The sequence below is a fragment of the Oncorhynchus nerka genome, linkage group LG27 (genome assembly GCF_034236695.1).
Source record: "Oncorhynchus nerka isolate Pitt River linkage group LG27, Oner_Uvic_2.0, whole genome shotgun sequence".
Lineage (NCBI taxonomy): Eukaryota > Metazoa > Chordata > Actinopteri > Salmoniformes > Salmonidae > Oncorhynchus > Oncorhynchus nerka.
This window is the reverse complement of record NC_088422.1, coordinates 108478410-108497251: the sequence shown is the minus strand read 5'-3', so window position 1 is coordinate 108497251 and position 18842 is coordinate 108478410. Positions and strand designations below refer to the sequence as shown.

The following is an 18842-nucleotide window of genomic DNA, read 5'->3' as shown; positions in this document are numbered from 1 at the left end:
AGGTGGGGTTTCAGGTGTCTCCGGAAGGTGGTGATTGACTCCGCTGTCCTGGCGTCGTGAGGGAGTTTGTTCCACCATTGGGGGGCCAGAGCAGCGAACAGTTTTGACTGGGCTGAGCGGGAACTGTACTTCCTCAGTGGTAGGGAGGCGAGCAGGCCACAGGTAGATGAACGCAGTGCCCTTGTTTGGGTGTAGGGCCTGATCAGAGCCTGGAGGTACTGAGGTGCCGTTCCCCTCACAGCTCCGTAGGCAAGCACCATGGTCTTGTAGCGGATGCGAGCTTCAACTGGAAGCCAGTGGAGAGAGCGGAGGAGCGGGGTGACGTGAGAGAACTTGGGAAGGTTGAACACCAGACGGGCTGCGGCGTTCTGGATGAGTTGTAGGGGTTTAATGGCACAGGCAGGGAGCCCAGCCAACAGCGAGTTGCAGTAATCCAGACGGGAGATGACAAGTGCCTGGATTAGGACCTGCGCCGCTTCCTGTGTGAGGCAGGGTCGTACTCTGCGGATGTTGTAGAGCATGAACCTACAGGAACGGGCCACCGCCTTGATGTTAGCTGAGAACGACAGGGTGTTGTCCAGGATCTGGTCGCCGCATGGTCTTGTAGCGGATGCTACTCTCATAGAGAGTTGACCATCTCCAAACTCATCATTAAGCTTGAGACCCTGGGTCTCAACCCCGCCCTGTGCAATTGGATCCTGGACTTTGACGGGCCACCCCCAGGTGGTGAGGGTAGGAAACAACATCTCTACCCAGTTGATCCTCAACGCTGAGGCCCCACAAGGGCACGTGCTCAGCCCCTCCTGTACTCCTGTTGGTATAATTTCATTATTCCAATATAATTCCAATTTCATTAATTGAATTCACTTAGTCTATTTTATGAGAATTGGTAAGATTCTTATTTGCATAAAATAGACAGAGACCAGTCTTATCAAATATAGATAATAGTATTTTATTCTCGAAGCGCGCTGCCATGTAACCACGAACAACAGTTTATATACAAAATATGACATCACAGGTCATAAAATATTCTGTCTCCCAACAGTTGAAAAGTTCGCAGCTCACACAGCAGAGGGAGCACCCCCCCCCCCCCCCCCCTATCCACATCGACAGGACAGCAGTGGAGAAGGTGGAAAGTTACAAGTTCCTCTGCGTACACATCACATCACTGTCTCCCAACAGTTCAAAAGTTCATTCGCAATAACTTCAGAAGGGTTTTCATCCATCACCCTTCAGCAGACAGTCCCAGCTAATGGAAAACCTAAGAAAACACACAATGTCTTATCTGAACTTTCCAGTGCTAAGTTGAGTCGGTTCAACCACAGGTTAATTTCCCTTTCTGCTTACTGAAAAAAAAAACACTTCCAATCTTCTCCAACCAGGCTGGAATGGTATTTATTTAATGTAATTACCCCCCTGTTACAGGCTCCACAATCCCTCACTTATGAACTCATATTGTTAATCAGATATAATAAAACAGAGTATAAGTTACCTTAGTTACAGTTCTGTTTAAAATGGGGATATTGTTTAGTCATTTATTCATAAAATTCCTATCAACTCCCTGTTCACCCACGACTGCGTGGCCAAGCACGCCTCCAACTCAATAATCAAGTTTGCAGACGACACAACAGTAGTAGGCTTGATTACCAACAATGACAAGACAGGCTACAGGGAGGAGGTAGGCACTCTGGGAGTGTGTAAAATAACTTCTAACTCAACGTCAAAAAAAAACAAAGGAGATGATCGTGGACTTCAGGAAACAGCTGTCATGACATTGGCCTGGGGGTAGGTTTATGACAGTCATAAATACCTCTTCCCCCCTTTTTCCTCTCTCTACCCTACTGAGGTTACATTTGCAAACCCCTTGGTTAACATAGAGATTCTGGGAACATCAGAAGGTGGGGGGAAATGAACTATATTCTGGTAATCCGACCAATGGAACATATGCAGTGGTACTTAATGAATATGATGTCAGTTCGGTTGTCATCTGAGACATTCTCATCAATGATAAGATGACATAAACTCTACAGTGGAAAGTCTACACTTCAGAGTTATCGGATTCACGTGGAACTGTTGTTCAATTTAAATGTTTGAATATTAAATTATTCGTGATGGGATGAAATGCGATTTTTAGCTTCTAAAATGTGAGATTTGGGTTTTCATAAGGTTAGGGCTCAGTTCAATCAGTGGCCCGCCCCTGTGACGAGACATGGGCTATAAAACTTTTCAAACACGCCCTCCTCTCCCTTCCTATATAAAGCCTTGACAGTATAACCTCCTGTTCCGAGGATGTGAGGACGACGGTCCGATGTCAGAATGGTTCAGATAATAACTACAGAATGAAGCCAACATCAGTGTGAGCTTTGGTTGCGAATGGTATGAACTTTGAACTCTTATTCAGTACAGAAGTGATACCTCCCAGCCGTTGAGTTAGCAACATTAGCTGCAAACGCAGGTTAGGAAGGAACAGACAGAGTATCCCATCTACCCCACAACGACGTTACGACAACGTAACGAATTTACCAGCAGAAACATCCTTCAAAGGACTCGGTTGGGGGTAGATGGGATACTCACGGCCTTCCATCTACCACCAACCTACTGAAGCTCAGCTCAGAGTAAATATTTATTGCATTTTCCTTTTCCAAATGGGCGTTAATTTAGAATCCATAAGATACTGTACGATAGCACAGCTTCTTCCCTTTGTTCCTCAGTCTTCCCGCTCTTTCACTCAAACCCAGACCCTTTTCTTTTGTGTAACCAGCTGTAATATCTGTTCCGCCCGCGTTTTCCTTTATGACGTCATTTGTAATCAAGTTATGATTAATTCTGTGTGATTAGTTAGGTATTTAGTAAATCAATAATTAAACCCAATTTTGTATTGCTGATTCAACTTGTTAGCCAGGGTTCGTGCAGATAACCAAGAATTTACAACTTTCAGATGAGACTGAATTAAGGTGACAGATTAATATTGACTGCTATTGATGTAAAATATTACTAGGTCTTTAAGAGTTTATTCGGAAGATAACAGCTCTATCAAAATTATGTCGTGGTGCCCCGACTCTCTAGTTAATTACATTTACATGATTACCTCAATCAGGTAATATTAATTACGGAGAATTTTTTTTATAGAATAGCATGTCATATCACTTAATCCGGCATAGCCAAAGACACGACACAGCAGAGGGAGCACCCCCCTATCCACATCGACAGGACAGCAGTGGAGAAGGTGGAAAGTTACAAGTTCCTCTGCGTATATATACATCACAGACAAAACTGAAATTGTCCACCCACACAGACAATGTGGTGAACATCAGGAGGCTGAAGAAATGCGGCTTTTCACCAAAAGCACTCACAAATTTCTACAGATGCACAATCGAGAGCATCCTGGCGGGCTGTATCACCACCTGGTATGGCAACTGCACCGCCCACAACCGCAGGGCGCTCCAGAGAGTGGTGAGGTCTGCACAACGCATCACCGGGGGCAAACTACCTGCCCTCCAGGACACCTACACCACCCGATGTTACAGGAAGGCCATAAAGATCATCAAGGACATCAACCACCCGAGCCACTGCATGTTCACCCCGCTATCATCCACAAGGCGAGGTCAGTACAGGTGCATCAAAGCAGGGACCGAGAGACTGAAAAACAGCTTCTATCTCAAGGCCATCAGACTGTTAAACAGCCATCACTAATTTGATGTGATGTGTGTGTGTGTGTGTGTGTGTGTTATACCATGTATACTAGCTGGTCTCTCTCCTGTGTGGTCTTCTCAGCCAGAGCTACGATAGAGGACAGGTAGTGATGGGCTCTCATCTCCTTCTCTATAGAGTCATCAACTTGTTGCTTCAACAGGCCTATACGCCTCTGGGCCTTCCTGTGAGAGAGGGAGAGAGAGACAGAGACAGAGACAGAGACAGAGAGAGAGAGAGAGAGAGAGAGACAGAGACAGAGAGAGAGACAGAGAGAAGAGAGAGAGAGAGAGAGAGAGAGAGAGAGAGAGAGAGAGAGAGAGAGAGAGAGAGAGAGAGAGAGAGAGAGTGAGACAGACAGATAGACAGAGAGAGAGAGAGAGAGAGAGAGAGAGAGAGAGAGAGAGAGAGAGAGAGAGAGAGAGAGACAGAGAGAGAGACAGAGAGAGAGAGAGAGAGAGAGAGAGAGAGAGAGAGAGAGAGAGTGAGACAGACAGATAGACAGAGAGAGAGAGAGAGAGAGAGAGAGAGAGAGAGAGAGAGAGAGAGAGAGAGAGAGAGACAGAGAGAGAGAGAGAGAGAGGAGAGAGAGAGACAGAGAGAGAGAGAGAGAGAGAGAGAGAGAGAGGAGAGAGAGAGACACAGAGAGAGAGAGAGTGAGTGAGTGAGTGAGAGATAGAGAGAGAGAGAGACAGAGAGACAGAGAGAGAGAGAGAGAGAGAGAGACAGAGAGAGAGAGAGAGAGAGGAGGGTGGGGAAGGTAGATACAGAGAGAGAGAGAGCGAGAGCGAGAGAGAGAGGAGGGAAGGGGAGGTAGATACAGAGATGGAGAGAGAGCGAGAGGCAGAGGGCATTGTGTTGATCACAGGAATACATTTCTAACACCTTGCAGAGAGATTGACACATTGAGATTGAGGGCTGTTTTTTTCCATACAAGGAGCTAACAGCTGTTCCCTCAGAGTCTCCAGATACATACAGGGAGCTGTTCCCTCAGAGTCTCCAGATACATACAGGGAGCTGTTCCCTCAGAGTCTCCAGATACATACAGGGAGCTGTTCCCTCAGAGTCTCCAGATACATACAGGGAGCTGTTCCCTCAGAGTCTCCAGATACATACAGGGAGCTGTTCCCTCAGAGTCTCCAGATACATACAGGGAGCTGTTCCCTCAGAGTCTCCAGATACATACAGGGAGCTGACAGCTGTTCCCTCAGAGTCTCCAGATACATACAGGGAGCTGTTCCCTCAGAGTCTCCAGATACATACAGGGAGCTGTTCCCTCAGAGTCTCCAGATACATACAAGGAGCTAACAGCTGTTCCCTCAAGGTCTCCAGATACATACAGGGAGCTGTTCCCTCAGAGTCTCCAGATACATACAGGGAGCTGTTCCCTCAGAGTCTCCAGATACATACAGGGAGCTGTTCCCTCAGAGTCTCCAGATACATACAGGGAGCTGTTCCCTCAGAGTCTCCAGATACATACAGGGAGCTGTTCCCTCAGAGTCTCCAGATACATACAGGGAGCTGTTCCCTCAGAGTCTCCAGATACATACAGGAAGCTAACAGCTGTTCCCTCAGAGTCTCCAGATACATACAGGAAGCTAACAGCTGTTCTCTCAGAGTCTCCAGATACATACAGGAAGCTAACAGCTGTTCTCTCAGAGTCTCCAGATACATACAGGGAGCTGTTCCCTCAGAGTCTCCAGATACATACAGGGAGCTGTTCCCTCAGAGTCTCCAGATACATACAGGGAGCTGTTCCCTCAGAGTCTCCAGATACATACAGGGAGCTGTTCCCTCAGAGTCTCCAGATACATACAGGGAGCTGACAGCTGTTCCCTCAGAGTCTCCAGATACATACAGGGAGCTGTTCCCTCAGAGTCTCCAGATACATACAGGGAGCTGTTCCCTCAGAGTCTCCAGATACATACAAGGAGCTAACAGCTGTTCCCTCAGAGTCTCCAGATACATACAGGGAGCTGTTCCCTCAGAGTCTCCAGATACATACAGGGAGCTGTTCCCTCAGAGTCTCCAGATACATACAGGGAGCTGTTCTCTCAGAGTCTCCAGATACATACAGGGAACTAACAGCTGTTCCCTCAGAGTCTCCAGATACATACAGGGAGCTGTTCCCTCAGAGTCTCCAGATACATACAGGGAGCTGACAGCTGTTCCCTCAGAGTCTCCAGATACATACAGGGAGCTGTTCCCTCAGAGTCTCCAGATACATACAGACAGCTGTTCCCTCAGAGTCTCCAGATACATACAGGGAGCTGTTCCCTCAGAGTCTCCAGATACATACAGGGAGCTGTTCCCTCAGAGTCTCCAGATACATACAGGGAGCTGTTCCCTCAGAGTCTCCAGATACATACAGGGAGCTGTTCCCTCAGAGTCTCCAGATACATACAGGGAGCTGACAGCTGTTCCCTCAGAGTCTCCAGATACATACAGGGAGCTGTTCCCTCAGAGTCTCCAGATACATACAGGGAGCTGTTCCCTCAGAGTCTCCAGATACATACAAGGAGCTAACAGCTGTTCCCTCAAGGTCTCCAGATACATACAGGGAGCTGTTCCCTCAGAGTCTCCAGATACATACAGGGAGCTGTTCCCTCAGAGTCTCCAGATACATACAGGGAGCTGTTCCCTCAGAGTCTCCAGATACATACAGGGAGCTGTTCCCTCAGAGTCTCCAGATACATACAGGGAGCTGTTCCCTCAGAGTCTCCAGATACATACAGGGAGCTGTTCCCTCAGAGTCTCCAGATACATACAGGAAGCTAACAGCTGTTCCCTCAGAGTCTCCAGATACATACAGGAAGCTAACAGCTGTTCCCTCAGAGTCTCCAGACACATACAGGAAGCTAACAGCTGTTCTCTCAGAGTCTCCAGATACATACAGGGAGCTGTTCCCTCAGAGTCTCCAGATACATACAGGGAGCTGTTCCCTCAGAGTCTCCAGATACATACAGGGAGCTGTTCCCTCAGAGTCTCCAGATACATACAGGGAGCTGTTCCCTCAGAGTCTCCAGATACATACAGGGAGCTGACAGCTGTTCCCTCAGAGTCTCCAGATACATACAGGGAGCTGTTCCCTCAGAGTCTCCAGATACATACAAGGAGCTAACAGCTGTTCCCTCAGAGTCTCCAGATACATACAGGGAGCTGTTCCCTCAGAGTCTCCAGATACATACAGGGAGCTGTTCTCTCAGAGTCTCCAGATACATACAGGGAACTAACAGCTGTTCCCTTAGAGTCTCCAGATACATACAGGGAGCTGTTCCCTCAGAGTCTCCAGATACATACAGGGAGCTGTTCCCTCAGAGTCTCCAGATACATACAAGGAGCTAACAGCTGTTCCCTCAGAGTCTCCAGATACATACAGGGAGCTGTTCCCTCAGAGTCTCCAGATACATACAGGGAGCTGACAGCTGTTCCCTCAGAGTCTCCAGATACATACAGGGAGCTGTTCCCTCAGAGTCTCCAGATACATACAGACAGCTGTTCCCTCAGAGTCTCCAGATACATACAGGGAACTAACAGCTGTTCCCTCAGAGTCTCCAGATACATACAGGGAGCTGTTCCCTCAGAGTCTCCAGATACATACAGGGAACTAACAGCTGTTCCCTCAGAGTCTCCAGATACATACAGGGAACTAACAGCTGTTCCCTCAGAGTCTCCAGATACATACAGGGAGCTGTTCCCTCAGAGTCTCCAGATACATACAGGGAGCTGTTCCCTCAGAGTCTCCAGATACATACAGGGAGCTGACAGCTGTTCCCTCAGAGTCTCCAGATACATACAGGAAGCTAACAGCTGTTCCCTCAGAGTCTCCAGATACATACAGGGAGCTGACAGCTGTTCCCTCAGAGTCTCCAGATACATACAGGAAGCTAACAGCTGTTCCCTCAGAGTCTCCAGATACATACAGGGAGCTGTTCCCTCAGAGTCTCCAGATACATACAGGGAGCTAACAGCTGTTCCCTCAGAGTCTCCAGATACATACAGGGAACTAACAGCTGTTCCCTCAGAGTCTCCAGATACATACAGGGAGCTGACAGCTGTTCCCTCAGAGTCTCCAGATACATACAGGGAACTAACAGCTGTTCCCTCAGAGTCTCCAGATACATACAGGGAGCTGACAGCTGTTCCCTCAGAGTCTCCAGATACATACAGGAACTAACAGCTGTTCTCTCAGAGTCTCCAGATACATACAGGGAGCTGTTCCCTCAGAGTCTCCATATACATACAGGGAGCTGACAGCTGTTCCCTCAGAGTCTCCAGATACATACAGGGAGCTGTTCCCTCAGAGTCTCCAGATACATACAGGGAGCTGTTCCCTCAGAGTCTCCAGATACATACAGGGAGCTGTTCCCTCAGAGTCTCCAGATACATACAGGGAGCTGTTCCCTCAGAGTCTCCAGATACATACAGGGAGCTGTTCTCTCAGAGTCTCCAGATACATACAGGGAGCTGACAGCTGTTCCCTCAGAGTCTCCAGATACATACAGGGAGCTGTTCCCTCAGAGTCTCCAGATACATACAGGGAGCTGACAGCTGTTCCCTCAGTCTCCAGATACATACAGGGAGCTGTTCCCTCAGAGTCTCCAGATACATACAGGGAGCTGACAGCTGTTCCCTCAGAGTCTCCAGATACATACAGGGAGCTGTTCCCTCAGAGTCTCCAGATACATACAGGGAGCTGTTCCCTCAGAGTCTCCAGATACATACAGACAGCTGTTCCCTCAGAGTCTCCAGATACATACAGGGAGCTAACAGCTGTTCCCTCAGAGTCTCCAGATACATACAGGGAACTAACAGCTGTTCCCTCAGAGTCTCCAGATACATACAGGGAGCTGTTCCCTCAGAGTCTCCAGATACATACAGGGACATCAGAGTCTCCAGATACATACAGGAGCACAGCTGTTCCCTCAGAGTCTCCAGATACATACAGGGAGCTGTTCCCTCAGAGTCTCCAGATACATACAGGAAGCTGACAGCTGTTCCCTCAGAGTCTCCAGATACATACAGGATGCTGACAGCTGTTCCCTCAGAGTCTCCAGATAAATACAGGGAGCTGTTCCCTCAGAGTCTCCAGATACATACAGACAGCTGTTCTCTCAGAGTCTCCAGATACATACAGACAGCTGTTCTCTCAGAGTCTCCAGATACATATAGGAACTAACAGCTGTTCCCTCAGAGTCTCCAGATACATATAGGAACTAACAGCTGTTCCCTCAGAGTCTCCAGATACATACAGGGAGCTGTTCTCTCAGAGTCTCCAGATACATACAGGGAGCTGACAGCTGTTCCCTCAGAGTCTCCAGATACATACAGGGAGCTGACAGCTGTTCCCTCAGAGTCTCCAGATACATACAGGAAGCTAACAGCTGTTCCCTCAGAGTCTCCAGATACATACAGGGAGCTGACAGCTGTTCCCTCAGAGTCTCCAGATACATACAGGAAGCTAACAGCTGTTCCCTCAGAGTCTCCAGATACATACAGGGAGCTGTTCCCTCAGAGTCTCCAGATACATACAGGGGGCTAACAGCTGTTCCCTCAGAGTCTCCAGATACATACAGGGAACTAACAGCTGTTCCCTCAGAGTCTCCAGATACATACAGGGAGCTGACAGCTGTTCCCTCAGAGTCTCCAGATACATACAGGGAACTAACAGCTGTTCCCTCAGAGTCTCCAGATACATACAGGGAGCTGACAGCTGTTCCCTCAGAGTCTCCAGATACATACAGGAACTAACAGCTGTTCTCTCAGAGTCTCCAGATACATACAGGGAGCTGTTCCCTCAGAGTCTCCAGATACATACAGGGAGCTGACAGCTGTTCTCTCAGAGTCTCCAGATACATACAGGGAACTAACAGCTGTTCCCTCAGAGTCTCCAGATACATACAGGAACTAACAGCTGTTCTCTCAGAGTCTCCAGATACATACAGGGAGCTGTTCCCTCAGAGTCTCCATATACATACAGGGAGCTGACAGCTGTTCCCTCAGAGTCTCCAGATACATACAGGGAGCTGTTCCCTCAGAGTCTCCAGATACATACAGGGAGCTGTTCCCTCAGAGTCTCCAGATACATACAGGGAGCTGTTCCCTCAGAGTCTCCAGATACATACAGGGAGCTGTTCCCTCAGAGTCTCCAGATACATACAGGGAGCTGTTCTCTCAGAGTCTCCAGATACATACAGGGAGCTGACAGCTGTTCCCTCAGAGTCTCCAGATACATACAGGGAGCTGTTCCCTCAGAGTCTCCAGATACATACAGGGAGCTGACAGCTGTTCCCTCAGTCTCCAGATACATACAGGGAGCTGTTCCCTCAGAGTCTCCAGATACATACAGGGAGCTGACAGCTGTTCCCTCAGAGTCTCCAGATACATACAGGGAGCTGTTCCCTCAGAGTCTCCAGATACATACAGGGAGCTGTTCCCTCAGAGTCTCCAGATACATACAGACAGCTGTTCCCTCAGAGTCTCCAGATACATACAGGGAGCTAACAGCTGTTCCCTCAGAGTCTCCAGATACATACAGGGAACTAACAGCTGTTCCCTCAGAGTCTCCAGATACATACAGGAAGCTAACAGCTGTTCCCTCAGAGTCTCCAGATACATACAGGAACTAACAGCTGTTCCCTCAGAGTCTCCAGATACATACAGGGAGCTGTTCCCTCAGAGTCTCCAGATACATACAGGGAGCTGTTCTCTCAGAGTCTCCAGATACATACAGGAAGCTAACAGCTGTTCCCTCAGAGTCTCCAGATACATACAGGAACTAACAGCTGTTCCCTCAGAGTCTCCAGATACATACAGGGAGCTGTTCCCTCAGAGTCTCCAGATACATACAGGGAGCTGTTCCCTCAGAGTCTCCAGATACATACAGGGAGCTGACAGCTGTTCCCTCAGAGTCTCCAGATACATACAGGGAGCTGTTCCCTCAGAGTCTCCAGATACATACAGGAAGCTGACAGCTGTTCCCTCAGAGTCTCCAGATAAATACAGGGAGCTGTTCCCTCAGAGTCTCCAGATACATACAGACAGCTGTTCTCTCAGAGTCTCCAGATACATACAGACAGCTGTTCTCTCAGAGTCTCCAGATACATATAGGAACTAACAGCTGTTCCCTCAGAGTCTCCAGATACATATAGGAACTAACAGCTGTTCCCTCAGAGTCTCCAGATACATACAGGGAGCTGTTCTCTCAGAGTCTCCAGATACATACAGGGAGCTGTTCCCTCAGAGTCTCCAGATACATACAGGGAGCTGACAGCTGTTCCCTCAGAGTCTCCAGATACATACAGGGAGCTGTTCCCTCAGAGTCTCCAGATACATACAGGGAGCTGTTCTCTCAGAGTCTCCAGATACATACAGGGAGCTAACAGCTGTTCCCTCAGAGTCTCCAGATACATACAGGGAGCTGACAGCTGTTCCCTCAGAGTCTCCAGATACATACAGGGAGCTGTTCCCTCAGAGTCTCCAGATACATACAGGGAGCTGTTCCCTCAGAGTCTCCAGATACATACAGGGAGCTGTTCCCTCAGAGTCTCCAGATACATACAGGGAGCTGACAGCTGTTCCCTCAGAGTCTCCAGATACATACAGGGAGCTGTTCCCTCAGAGTCTCCAGATACATACAGGGAACTAACAGCTGTTCCCTCAGAGTCTCCAGATACATACAGGGAACTAACAGCTGTTCCCTCAGAGTCTCCAGATACATACAGACAGCTGTTCCCTCAGAGTCTCCAGATACATACAGGGAGCTGTTCCCTCAGAGTCTCCAGATACATACAGGGAGCTGTTCCCTCAGAGTCTCCAGATACATACAGGGAGCTGTTCTCTCAGAGTCTCCAGATACATACAGGGAGCTGACAGCTGTTCCCTCAGAGTCTCCAGATACATACAGGGAGCTGACAGCTGTTCCCTCAGAGTCTCCAGATACATACAGGGAGCTGACAGCTGTTCCCTCAGAGTCTCCAGATACATACAGGGAGCTGTTCCCTCAGAGTCTCCAGATACATACAGGGAGCTGTTCCCTCAGAGTCTCCAGATACATACAGGGAGCTGTTCCCTCAGAGTCTCCAGATACATACAGGGAGCTGACAGCTGTTCCCTCAGAGTCTCCAGATACATACAGGGAGCTGTTCCCTCAGAGTCTCCAGATACATACAGGGAGCTGTTCCCTCAGAGTCTCCAGATACATACAGGGAGCTGACAGCTGTTCCCTCAGAGTCTCCAGATACATACAGGAACTAACAGCTGTTCCCTCAGAGTCTCCAGATACATACAGGGAGCTGTTCCCTCAGAGTCTCCAGATACATACAGGAAGCTAACAGCTGTTCCCTCAGAGTCTCCAGATACATACAGGAACTAACAGCTGTTCCCTCAGAGTCTCCAGATACATACAGGGAGCTGTTCCCTCAGAGTCTCCAGATACATACAGGGAGCTGTTCCCTCAGAGTCTCCAGATACATACAGGGAGCTGACAGCTGTTCCCTCAGAGTCTCCAGATACATACAGGAACTAACAGCTGTTCCCTCAGAGTCTCCAGATACATACAGGGAGCTGTTCCCTCAGAGTCTCCAGATACATACAGGGAGCTGTTCCCTCAGAGTCTCCAGATACATACAGACAGCTGTTCCCTCAGAGTCTCCAGATACATACAGGGAGCTGTTCTCTCAGAGTCTCCAGATACATACAGGAAGCTAACAGCTGTTCCCTCAGAGTCTCCAGATACATACAGGAACTAACAGCTGTTCCCTCAGAGTCTCCAGATACATACAGACAGCTGTTCCCTCAGAGTCTCCAGATACATACAGGGAGCTGTTCTCTCAGAGTCTCCAGATACATACAGGAAGCTAACAGCTGTTCCCTCAGAGTCTCCAGATACATACAGGAACTAACAGCTGTTCCCTCAGAGTCTCCAGATACATACAGGGAGCTGTTCCCTCAGAGTCTCCAGATACATACAGGGAGCTGTTCCCTCAGAGTCTCCAGATACATACAGGGAGCTGACAGCTGTTCCCTCAGAGTCTCCAGATACATACAGGGAGCTGTTCCCTCAGAGTCTCCAGATACATACAGGAAGCTGACAGCTGTTCCCTCAGAGTCTCCAGATACATACAGGATGCTGACAGCTGTTCCCTCAGAGTCTCCAGATAAATACAGGGAGCTGTTCCCTCAGAGTCTCCAGATACATACAGGGAGCTGTTCCCTCAGAGTCTCCAGATACATACAGACAGCTGTTCTCTCAGAGTCTCCAGATACATACAGACAGCTGTTCCCTCAGAGTCTCCAGATACATACAGGAAGCTAACAGCTGTTCCCTCAGAGTCTCCAGATACATATAGGAACTAACAGCTGTTCCCTCAGAGTCTCCAGATACATATAGGAACTAACAGCTGTTCCCTCAGAGTCTCCAGATACATACAGGGAGCTGTTCCCTCAGAGTCTCCAGATACATACAGGGAGCTGACAGCTGTTCCCTCAGAGTCTCCAGATACATACAGGGAGCTGTTCCCTCAGAGTCTCCAGATACATACAGGGAGCTGTTCTCTCAGAGTCTCCAGATACATACAGGGAACTAACAGCTGTTCCCTCAGAGTCTCCAGATACATACAGGGAGCTGTTCCCTCAGAGTCTCCAGATACATACAGGGAGCTGACAGCTGTTCCCTCAGAGTCTCCAGATACATACAGGGAGCTGTTCTCTCAGAGTCTCCAGATACATACAGGAAGCTAACAGCTGTTCCCTCAGAGTCTCCAGATACATACAGGAACTAACAGCTGTTCCCTCAGAGTCTCCAGATACATACAGACAGCTGTTCCCTCAGAGTCTCCAGATACATACAGGGAGCTGTTCTCTCAGAGTCTCCAGATACATACAGGAAGCTAACAGCTGTTCCCTCAGAGTCTCCAGATACATACAGGAACTAACAGCTGTTCCCTCAGAGTCTCCAGATACATACAGGGAGCTGTTCCCTCAGAGTCTCCAGATACATACAGGGAGCTGTTCCCTCAGAGTCTCCAGATACATACAGGGAGCTGACAGCTGTTCCCTCAGAGTCTCCAGATACATACAGGGAGCTGTTCCCTCAGAGTCTCCAGATACATACAGGAAGCTGACAGCTGTTCCCTCAGAGTCTCCAGATACATACAGGATGCTGACAGCTGTTCCCTCAGAGTCTCCAGATAAATACAGGGAGCTGTTCCCTCAGAGTCTCCAGATACATACAGGGAGCTGTTCCCTCAGAGTCTCCAGATACATACAGACAGCTGTTCTCTCAGAGTCTCCAGATACATACAGACAGCTGTTCCCTCAGAGTCTCCAGATACATACAGGAAGCTAACAGCTGTTCCCTCAGAGTCTCCAGATACATATAGGAACTAACAGCTGTTCCCTCAGAGTCTCCAGATACATATAGGAACTAACAGCTGTTCCCTCAGAGTCTCCAGATACATACAGGGAGCTGTTCCCTCAGAGTCTCCAGATACATACAGGGAGCTGACAGCTGTTCCCTCAGAGTCTCCAGATACATACAGACAGCTGTTCTCTCAGAGTCTCCAGATACATATAGGAACTAACAGCTGTTCCCTCAGAGTCTCCAGATACATACAGGGAACTAACAGCTGTTCCCTCAGAGTCTCCAGATACATACAGGAACTAACAGCTGTTCCCTCAGAGTCTCCAGATACATACAGACAGCTGTTCCCTCAGAGTCTCCAGATACATACAGGGAGCTGTTCCCTCAGAGTCTCCAGATACATACAGACAGCTGTTCCCTCAGAGTCTCCAGATACATACAGGGAGCTGTTCCCTCAGAGTCTCCAGATACATACAGGGAGCTGACAGCTGTTCCCTCAGAGTCTCCAGATACATACAGGGAGCTGACAGCTGTTCCCTCAGAGTCTCCAGATACATACAGGGAGCTGTTCCCTCAGAGTCTCCAGATACATACAGGGAGCTGTTCCCTCAGAGTCTCCAGATACATACAGGGAGCTGTTCCCTCAGAGTCTCCAGATACATACAGGGAGCTGTTCCCTCAGAGTCTCCAGATACATACAGGGAGCTGTTCCCTCAGAGTCTCCAGATACATACAGGGAGCTGTTCCCTCAGAGTCTCCAGATACATACAGGAACTACTGTCTGTTACCGCATCACTACTGGCACCCTATCCCCTATATAGTGCACTACTTTAGACCAGAGCCCTATGGAACCCTATCCCCTATATATAGGTCTGTGTGGGGTGCATTTTCATGGTTCAGCCTCCATACTCTTGATGTCAGCAGTGAGGTTAGGGGTCAGGTCAGAGGTCAGGGTCTGAGTACCTGTTGGCATGTCAGGACACCTCCAGGTCAGCCTCCAGACTCTTGATGTCAGCAGTGAGGTTAGAGGTCAGGGGTCAGGGTCTGAGTACCTGTTAGCATGTCGGGACACCTCCAGGTCAGCCTCCAGACTCTTGATGTCAGCAGTGAGGTTAGGGGTCAGGGGTCAGGGTACCTGTTAGCATGTCGGGACACCTCCAGGTCAGCCTCCAGACTCTTGATGACAGCAGTGAGGTTAGAGGTCAGGGTACCTGTTAGCATGTCGGGACACCTCCAGGTCAGCCTCCAGACTCTTGATGTCAGCAGTGAGGTTAGGGGTCAGGGGTCAGGGTACCTGTTAGCATGTCGGGACACCTCCAGGTCAGCCTCCAGACTCTTGATGTCAGCAGTCAGGTTAGAGGTCAGGGGTCAGGGTACCTGTTGGCATGTCGGGACACCTCCAGGTCAGCCTCCAGACTCTTGATGTCAGCAGTGAGGTTAGGGGTCAGGGGTCAAGGTCTGAGTACCTGTTAGCATGTCGGGACACCTCCAGGTCAGCCTCCAGACTCTTGATGTCAGCAGTGAGGTTAGGGGTCAGGTGTCAAGGTCTGAGTACCTGTTAGCATGTCGGGACACCTCCAGGTCAGCCTCCAGACTCTTGATGTCAGCAGTGAGGGTAGGGGTCAGGGGTCAGGGTACCTGTTAGCATGTCGGGTCACCTCCAGGTCAGCCTCCAGACTCTTGATGTCAGCAGTGAGGTTAGGGGTCAGGGTACCTGTTAGCATGTCGGGACACCTCCAGGTCAGCCGCCAGACTCTTGATGTCAGCAGTGAGGTTAGAGGTCAGGGGTCAGGGTCTGAGTACCTGTTAGCATGTCGGGACACCTCCAGGTCAGCCTCCAGACTCTTGATGTCAGCAGTGAGGTTAGGGGTCAGGGGTCAGGGTACCTGTTAGCATGTCGGGACACATCCAGGTCAGCCTCCAGACTCTTGATGTCAGCAGTGAGGTTAGAGGTCAGGGGTCAGGGTACCTGTTAGCATGTCGGGACACCTCCAGGTCAGCCTCCAGACTCTTGATGTCAGCAGTGAGGTTAGGGGTCAGGGGTCAGGGTACCTGTTAGCATGTCGGGACACCTCCAGGTCAGCCTCCAGACTCTTGATGTCAGCAGTCAGGTTAGAGGTCAGGGGTCAGGGTACCTGTTGGCATGTCGGGACACCTCCAGGTCAGCCTCCAGACTCTTGATGTCAGCAGTGAGGTTAGGGGTCAGGGGTCAAGGTCTGAGTACCTGTTAGCATGTCGGGACACCTCCAGGTCAGCCTCCAGACTCTTGATGTCAGCAGTGAGGGTAGGGGTCAGGGGTCAGGGTACCTGTTAGCATGTCGGGTCACCTCCAGGTCAGCCTCCAGACTCTTGATGTCAGCAGTGAGGTTAGGGGTCAGGGTACCTGTTAGCATGTCGGGACACCTCCAGGTCAGCCTCCAGACTCTTGATGTCAGCAGTCAGGTTGGTTTTGTCCAACAGCAGACTGTTCTTCTCTGTCTGTAGACTAGTCACTCTCTGCTGCAGCTCCTCTAGCTCAGTCTGCTGACGGCCTGAATCAGCCTCCAGTTGGCTACGGTAGAGAACACACGCACGCACACACACACACACACACACACACACACACACACACACACACACACACACACACACACTTTATGATTGTAGTTAAAACATGGTGACTATCTACAGCTGTTCCTCATCTCTGTTCCTCACCTCTGTTCCTCATCCCTGTTCCTCATCCCTGTTCCTCATCTCTGTTCCTCATCTCTGTTCCATGGTGACTATCTACAGCTGTTCCTCATCTCTGTTCCTCATCTCTGTTCCTCATCTCTGTTCCTCATCTCTGTTCCTCATCTCTGTTCCATGGTGACTATCTACAGCTGTTCCTCATCTCTGTTCCTCACCTCTGTTCCTCATCCCTGTTCCTCATCCCTGTTCCTCATCCCTGTTCCTCATCTCTGTTCCTCATCTCTGTTCCATGGTGACTATCTACAGCTGTTCCTCATCTCTGTTCCTCATCTCTGTTCCTCATCTCTGTTCCTCATCCCTGTTCCTCATCCCTGTTCCTCATCCCTGTTCCTCATCTCTGTTCCTCATCTCTGTTCCCCATCTCTGTTCCATGGTGACTATCTACAGCTGTTCCTCATCCCTGTTCCTCATCCCTGTTCCTCATCCCTGTTCCTCATCTCTGTTCCTCATCTCTGTTCCATGGTGACTATCTACAGCTGTTCCTCATCTCTGTTCCTCATCTCTGTTTCTCATCTCTGTTTCTCATCTCTGTTTCTCATCTCTGTTCCTCATCTCTGTTCCTCATCTCTGTTCCTCATCCCTCATCCCTGTTCCTCATCTCTGTTCCTCATCTCTGTTCCTCATCTCTGTTCCTCATCCCTGTTCCTCATCTATGTTCCTCATCCCTGTTCCTCATCTATGTTCCTCATCTTTGTTCCTCATCTCTGTTCCATGATGCTGATCAGCAGGAATGTGGTTTGGTAAAACATGACCACGTCTGAACCTTTGACCCCGTCTGAACCTATGACCACGTCTGAACCTATGACCACGTCTGACCACGTCTGAACCTATGACCACATCTGACCACGTCTGAACCTATGACCACGTCTGAACCTATGACCACGTCTGAACCTATGACCACCTCTGAACCTATGACCACGTCTGAACCTATGACCACGTATGACCACATCTGAACCTATGACCACATCTGACCACATCTGAACCTATGACCCCGTCTGAACCTATGACCCCGTCTGAACCTATGACCACCTCTGAACCTATGACCACGTCTGATCCTATGACCCCCTCTGAACCTATGACCACATCTGACCACGTCTAAACCTATGACCACGTCTGAACCTATGACCACGTCTGAACCTATGAACCCGTCTGAACCCATGACCACGTCTGAACCTATGACCACATCTGACCACGTCTGAACCTATGACCACCTCTGAACCTATGACCACGTCTGAACCTATGACCACATCTGAACCTATCACCACATCTGAACCTATGACCACATCTGAACCTATGACCACATCTGACCACGTCTGAACCTATGACCACATCTGAACCTATGACCCCGTCTGAACCTATGACCACGTCTGAACCTATGACCACGTCTGACCACGTCTGAACCTATGACCACATCTGAACTTATGACCACATCTGACCACGTCTGAACCTATGACCACGTCTGAACCTATGACCACATCTGACCACGTCTGAACCTATGACCACCTCTGAACCTATGACCACGTCTGAACCTATGACCACATCTGAACCTATGACCACATCTGACCACGTCTGAACCTATGACCACATCTGAACTTATGACCACATCTGACCACGTCTGAACCTATGACCACGTCTGATCCTATGACCACCTCTGAACCTATGACCCCGTGAGCAGAAACTAGGACAGGAGTCTGTGTCTGTCAGTATCTATCTGCTGTTTGAGTCAGTCAGTATCTATCTGCTGTTGGAGAAAGTCAGTATCTATCTGCTGTTTGAGTCAGTCAGTATCTATCTGCTGTTGGAGTCAGTCAGTATCTATCTGCTGTTTGAGTCAGTCAGTATCTATCTGCTGTTTGAGTCAGTCAGTATCTATCTGCTGTTTGAGTCAGTCAGTATCTATCTGCTGTTTGAGTCAGTATCTATCTGCTGTTTGAGTCAGTATCTATCTGCTGTTTGAGTCTGTCAGTATCTATCTGCTGTTTGAGTCTGTCAGTATCTATCTGCTGTTTGAGTCTGTCAGTATCTATCTGCTGTTTGAGTCAGTCAGTATCTATCTGCT

General features: G+C 49.2%; 1 pseudogene; it reads right to left on the bottom strand.

The window, feature by feature from the left end:
- Window positions 1-18842, bottom strand: part of LOC135565182 (centrosomal protein of 89 kDa-like) — a 210997-nt pseudogene that overhangs the window by 161888 nt on the left and 30267 nt on the right.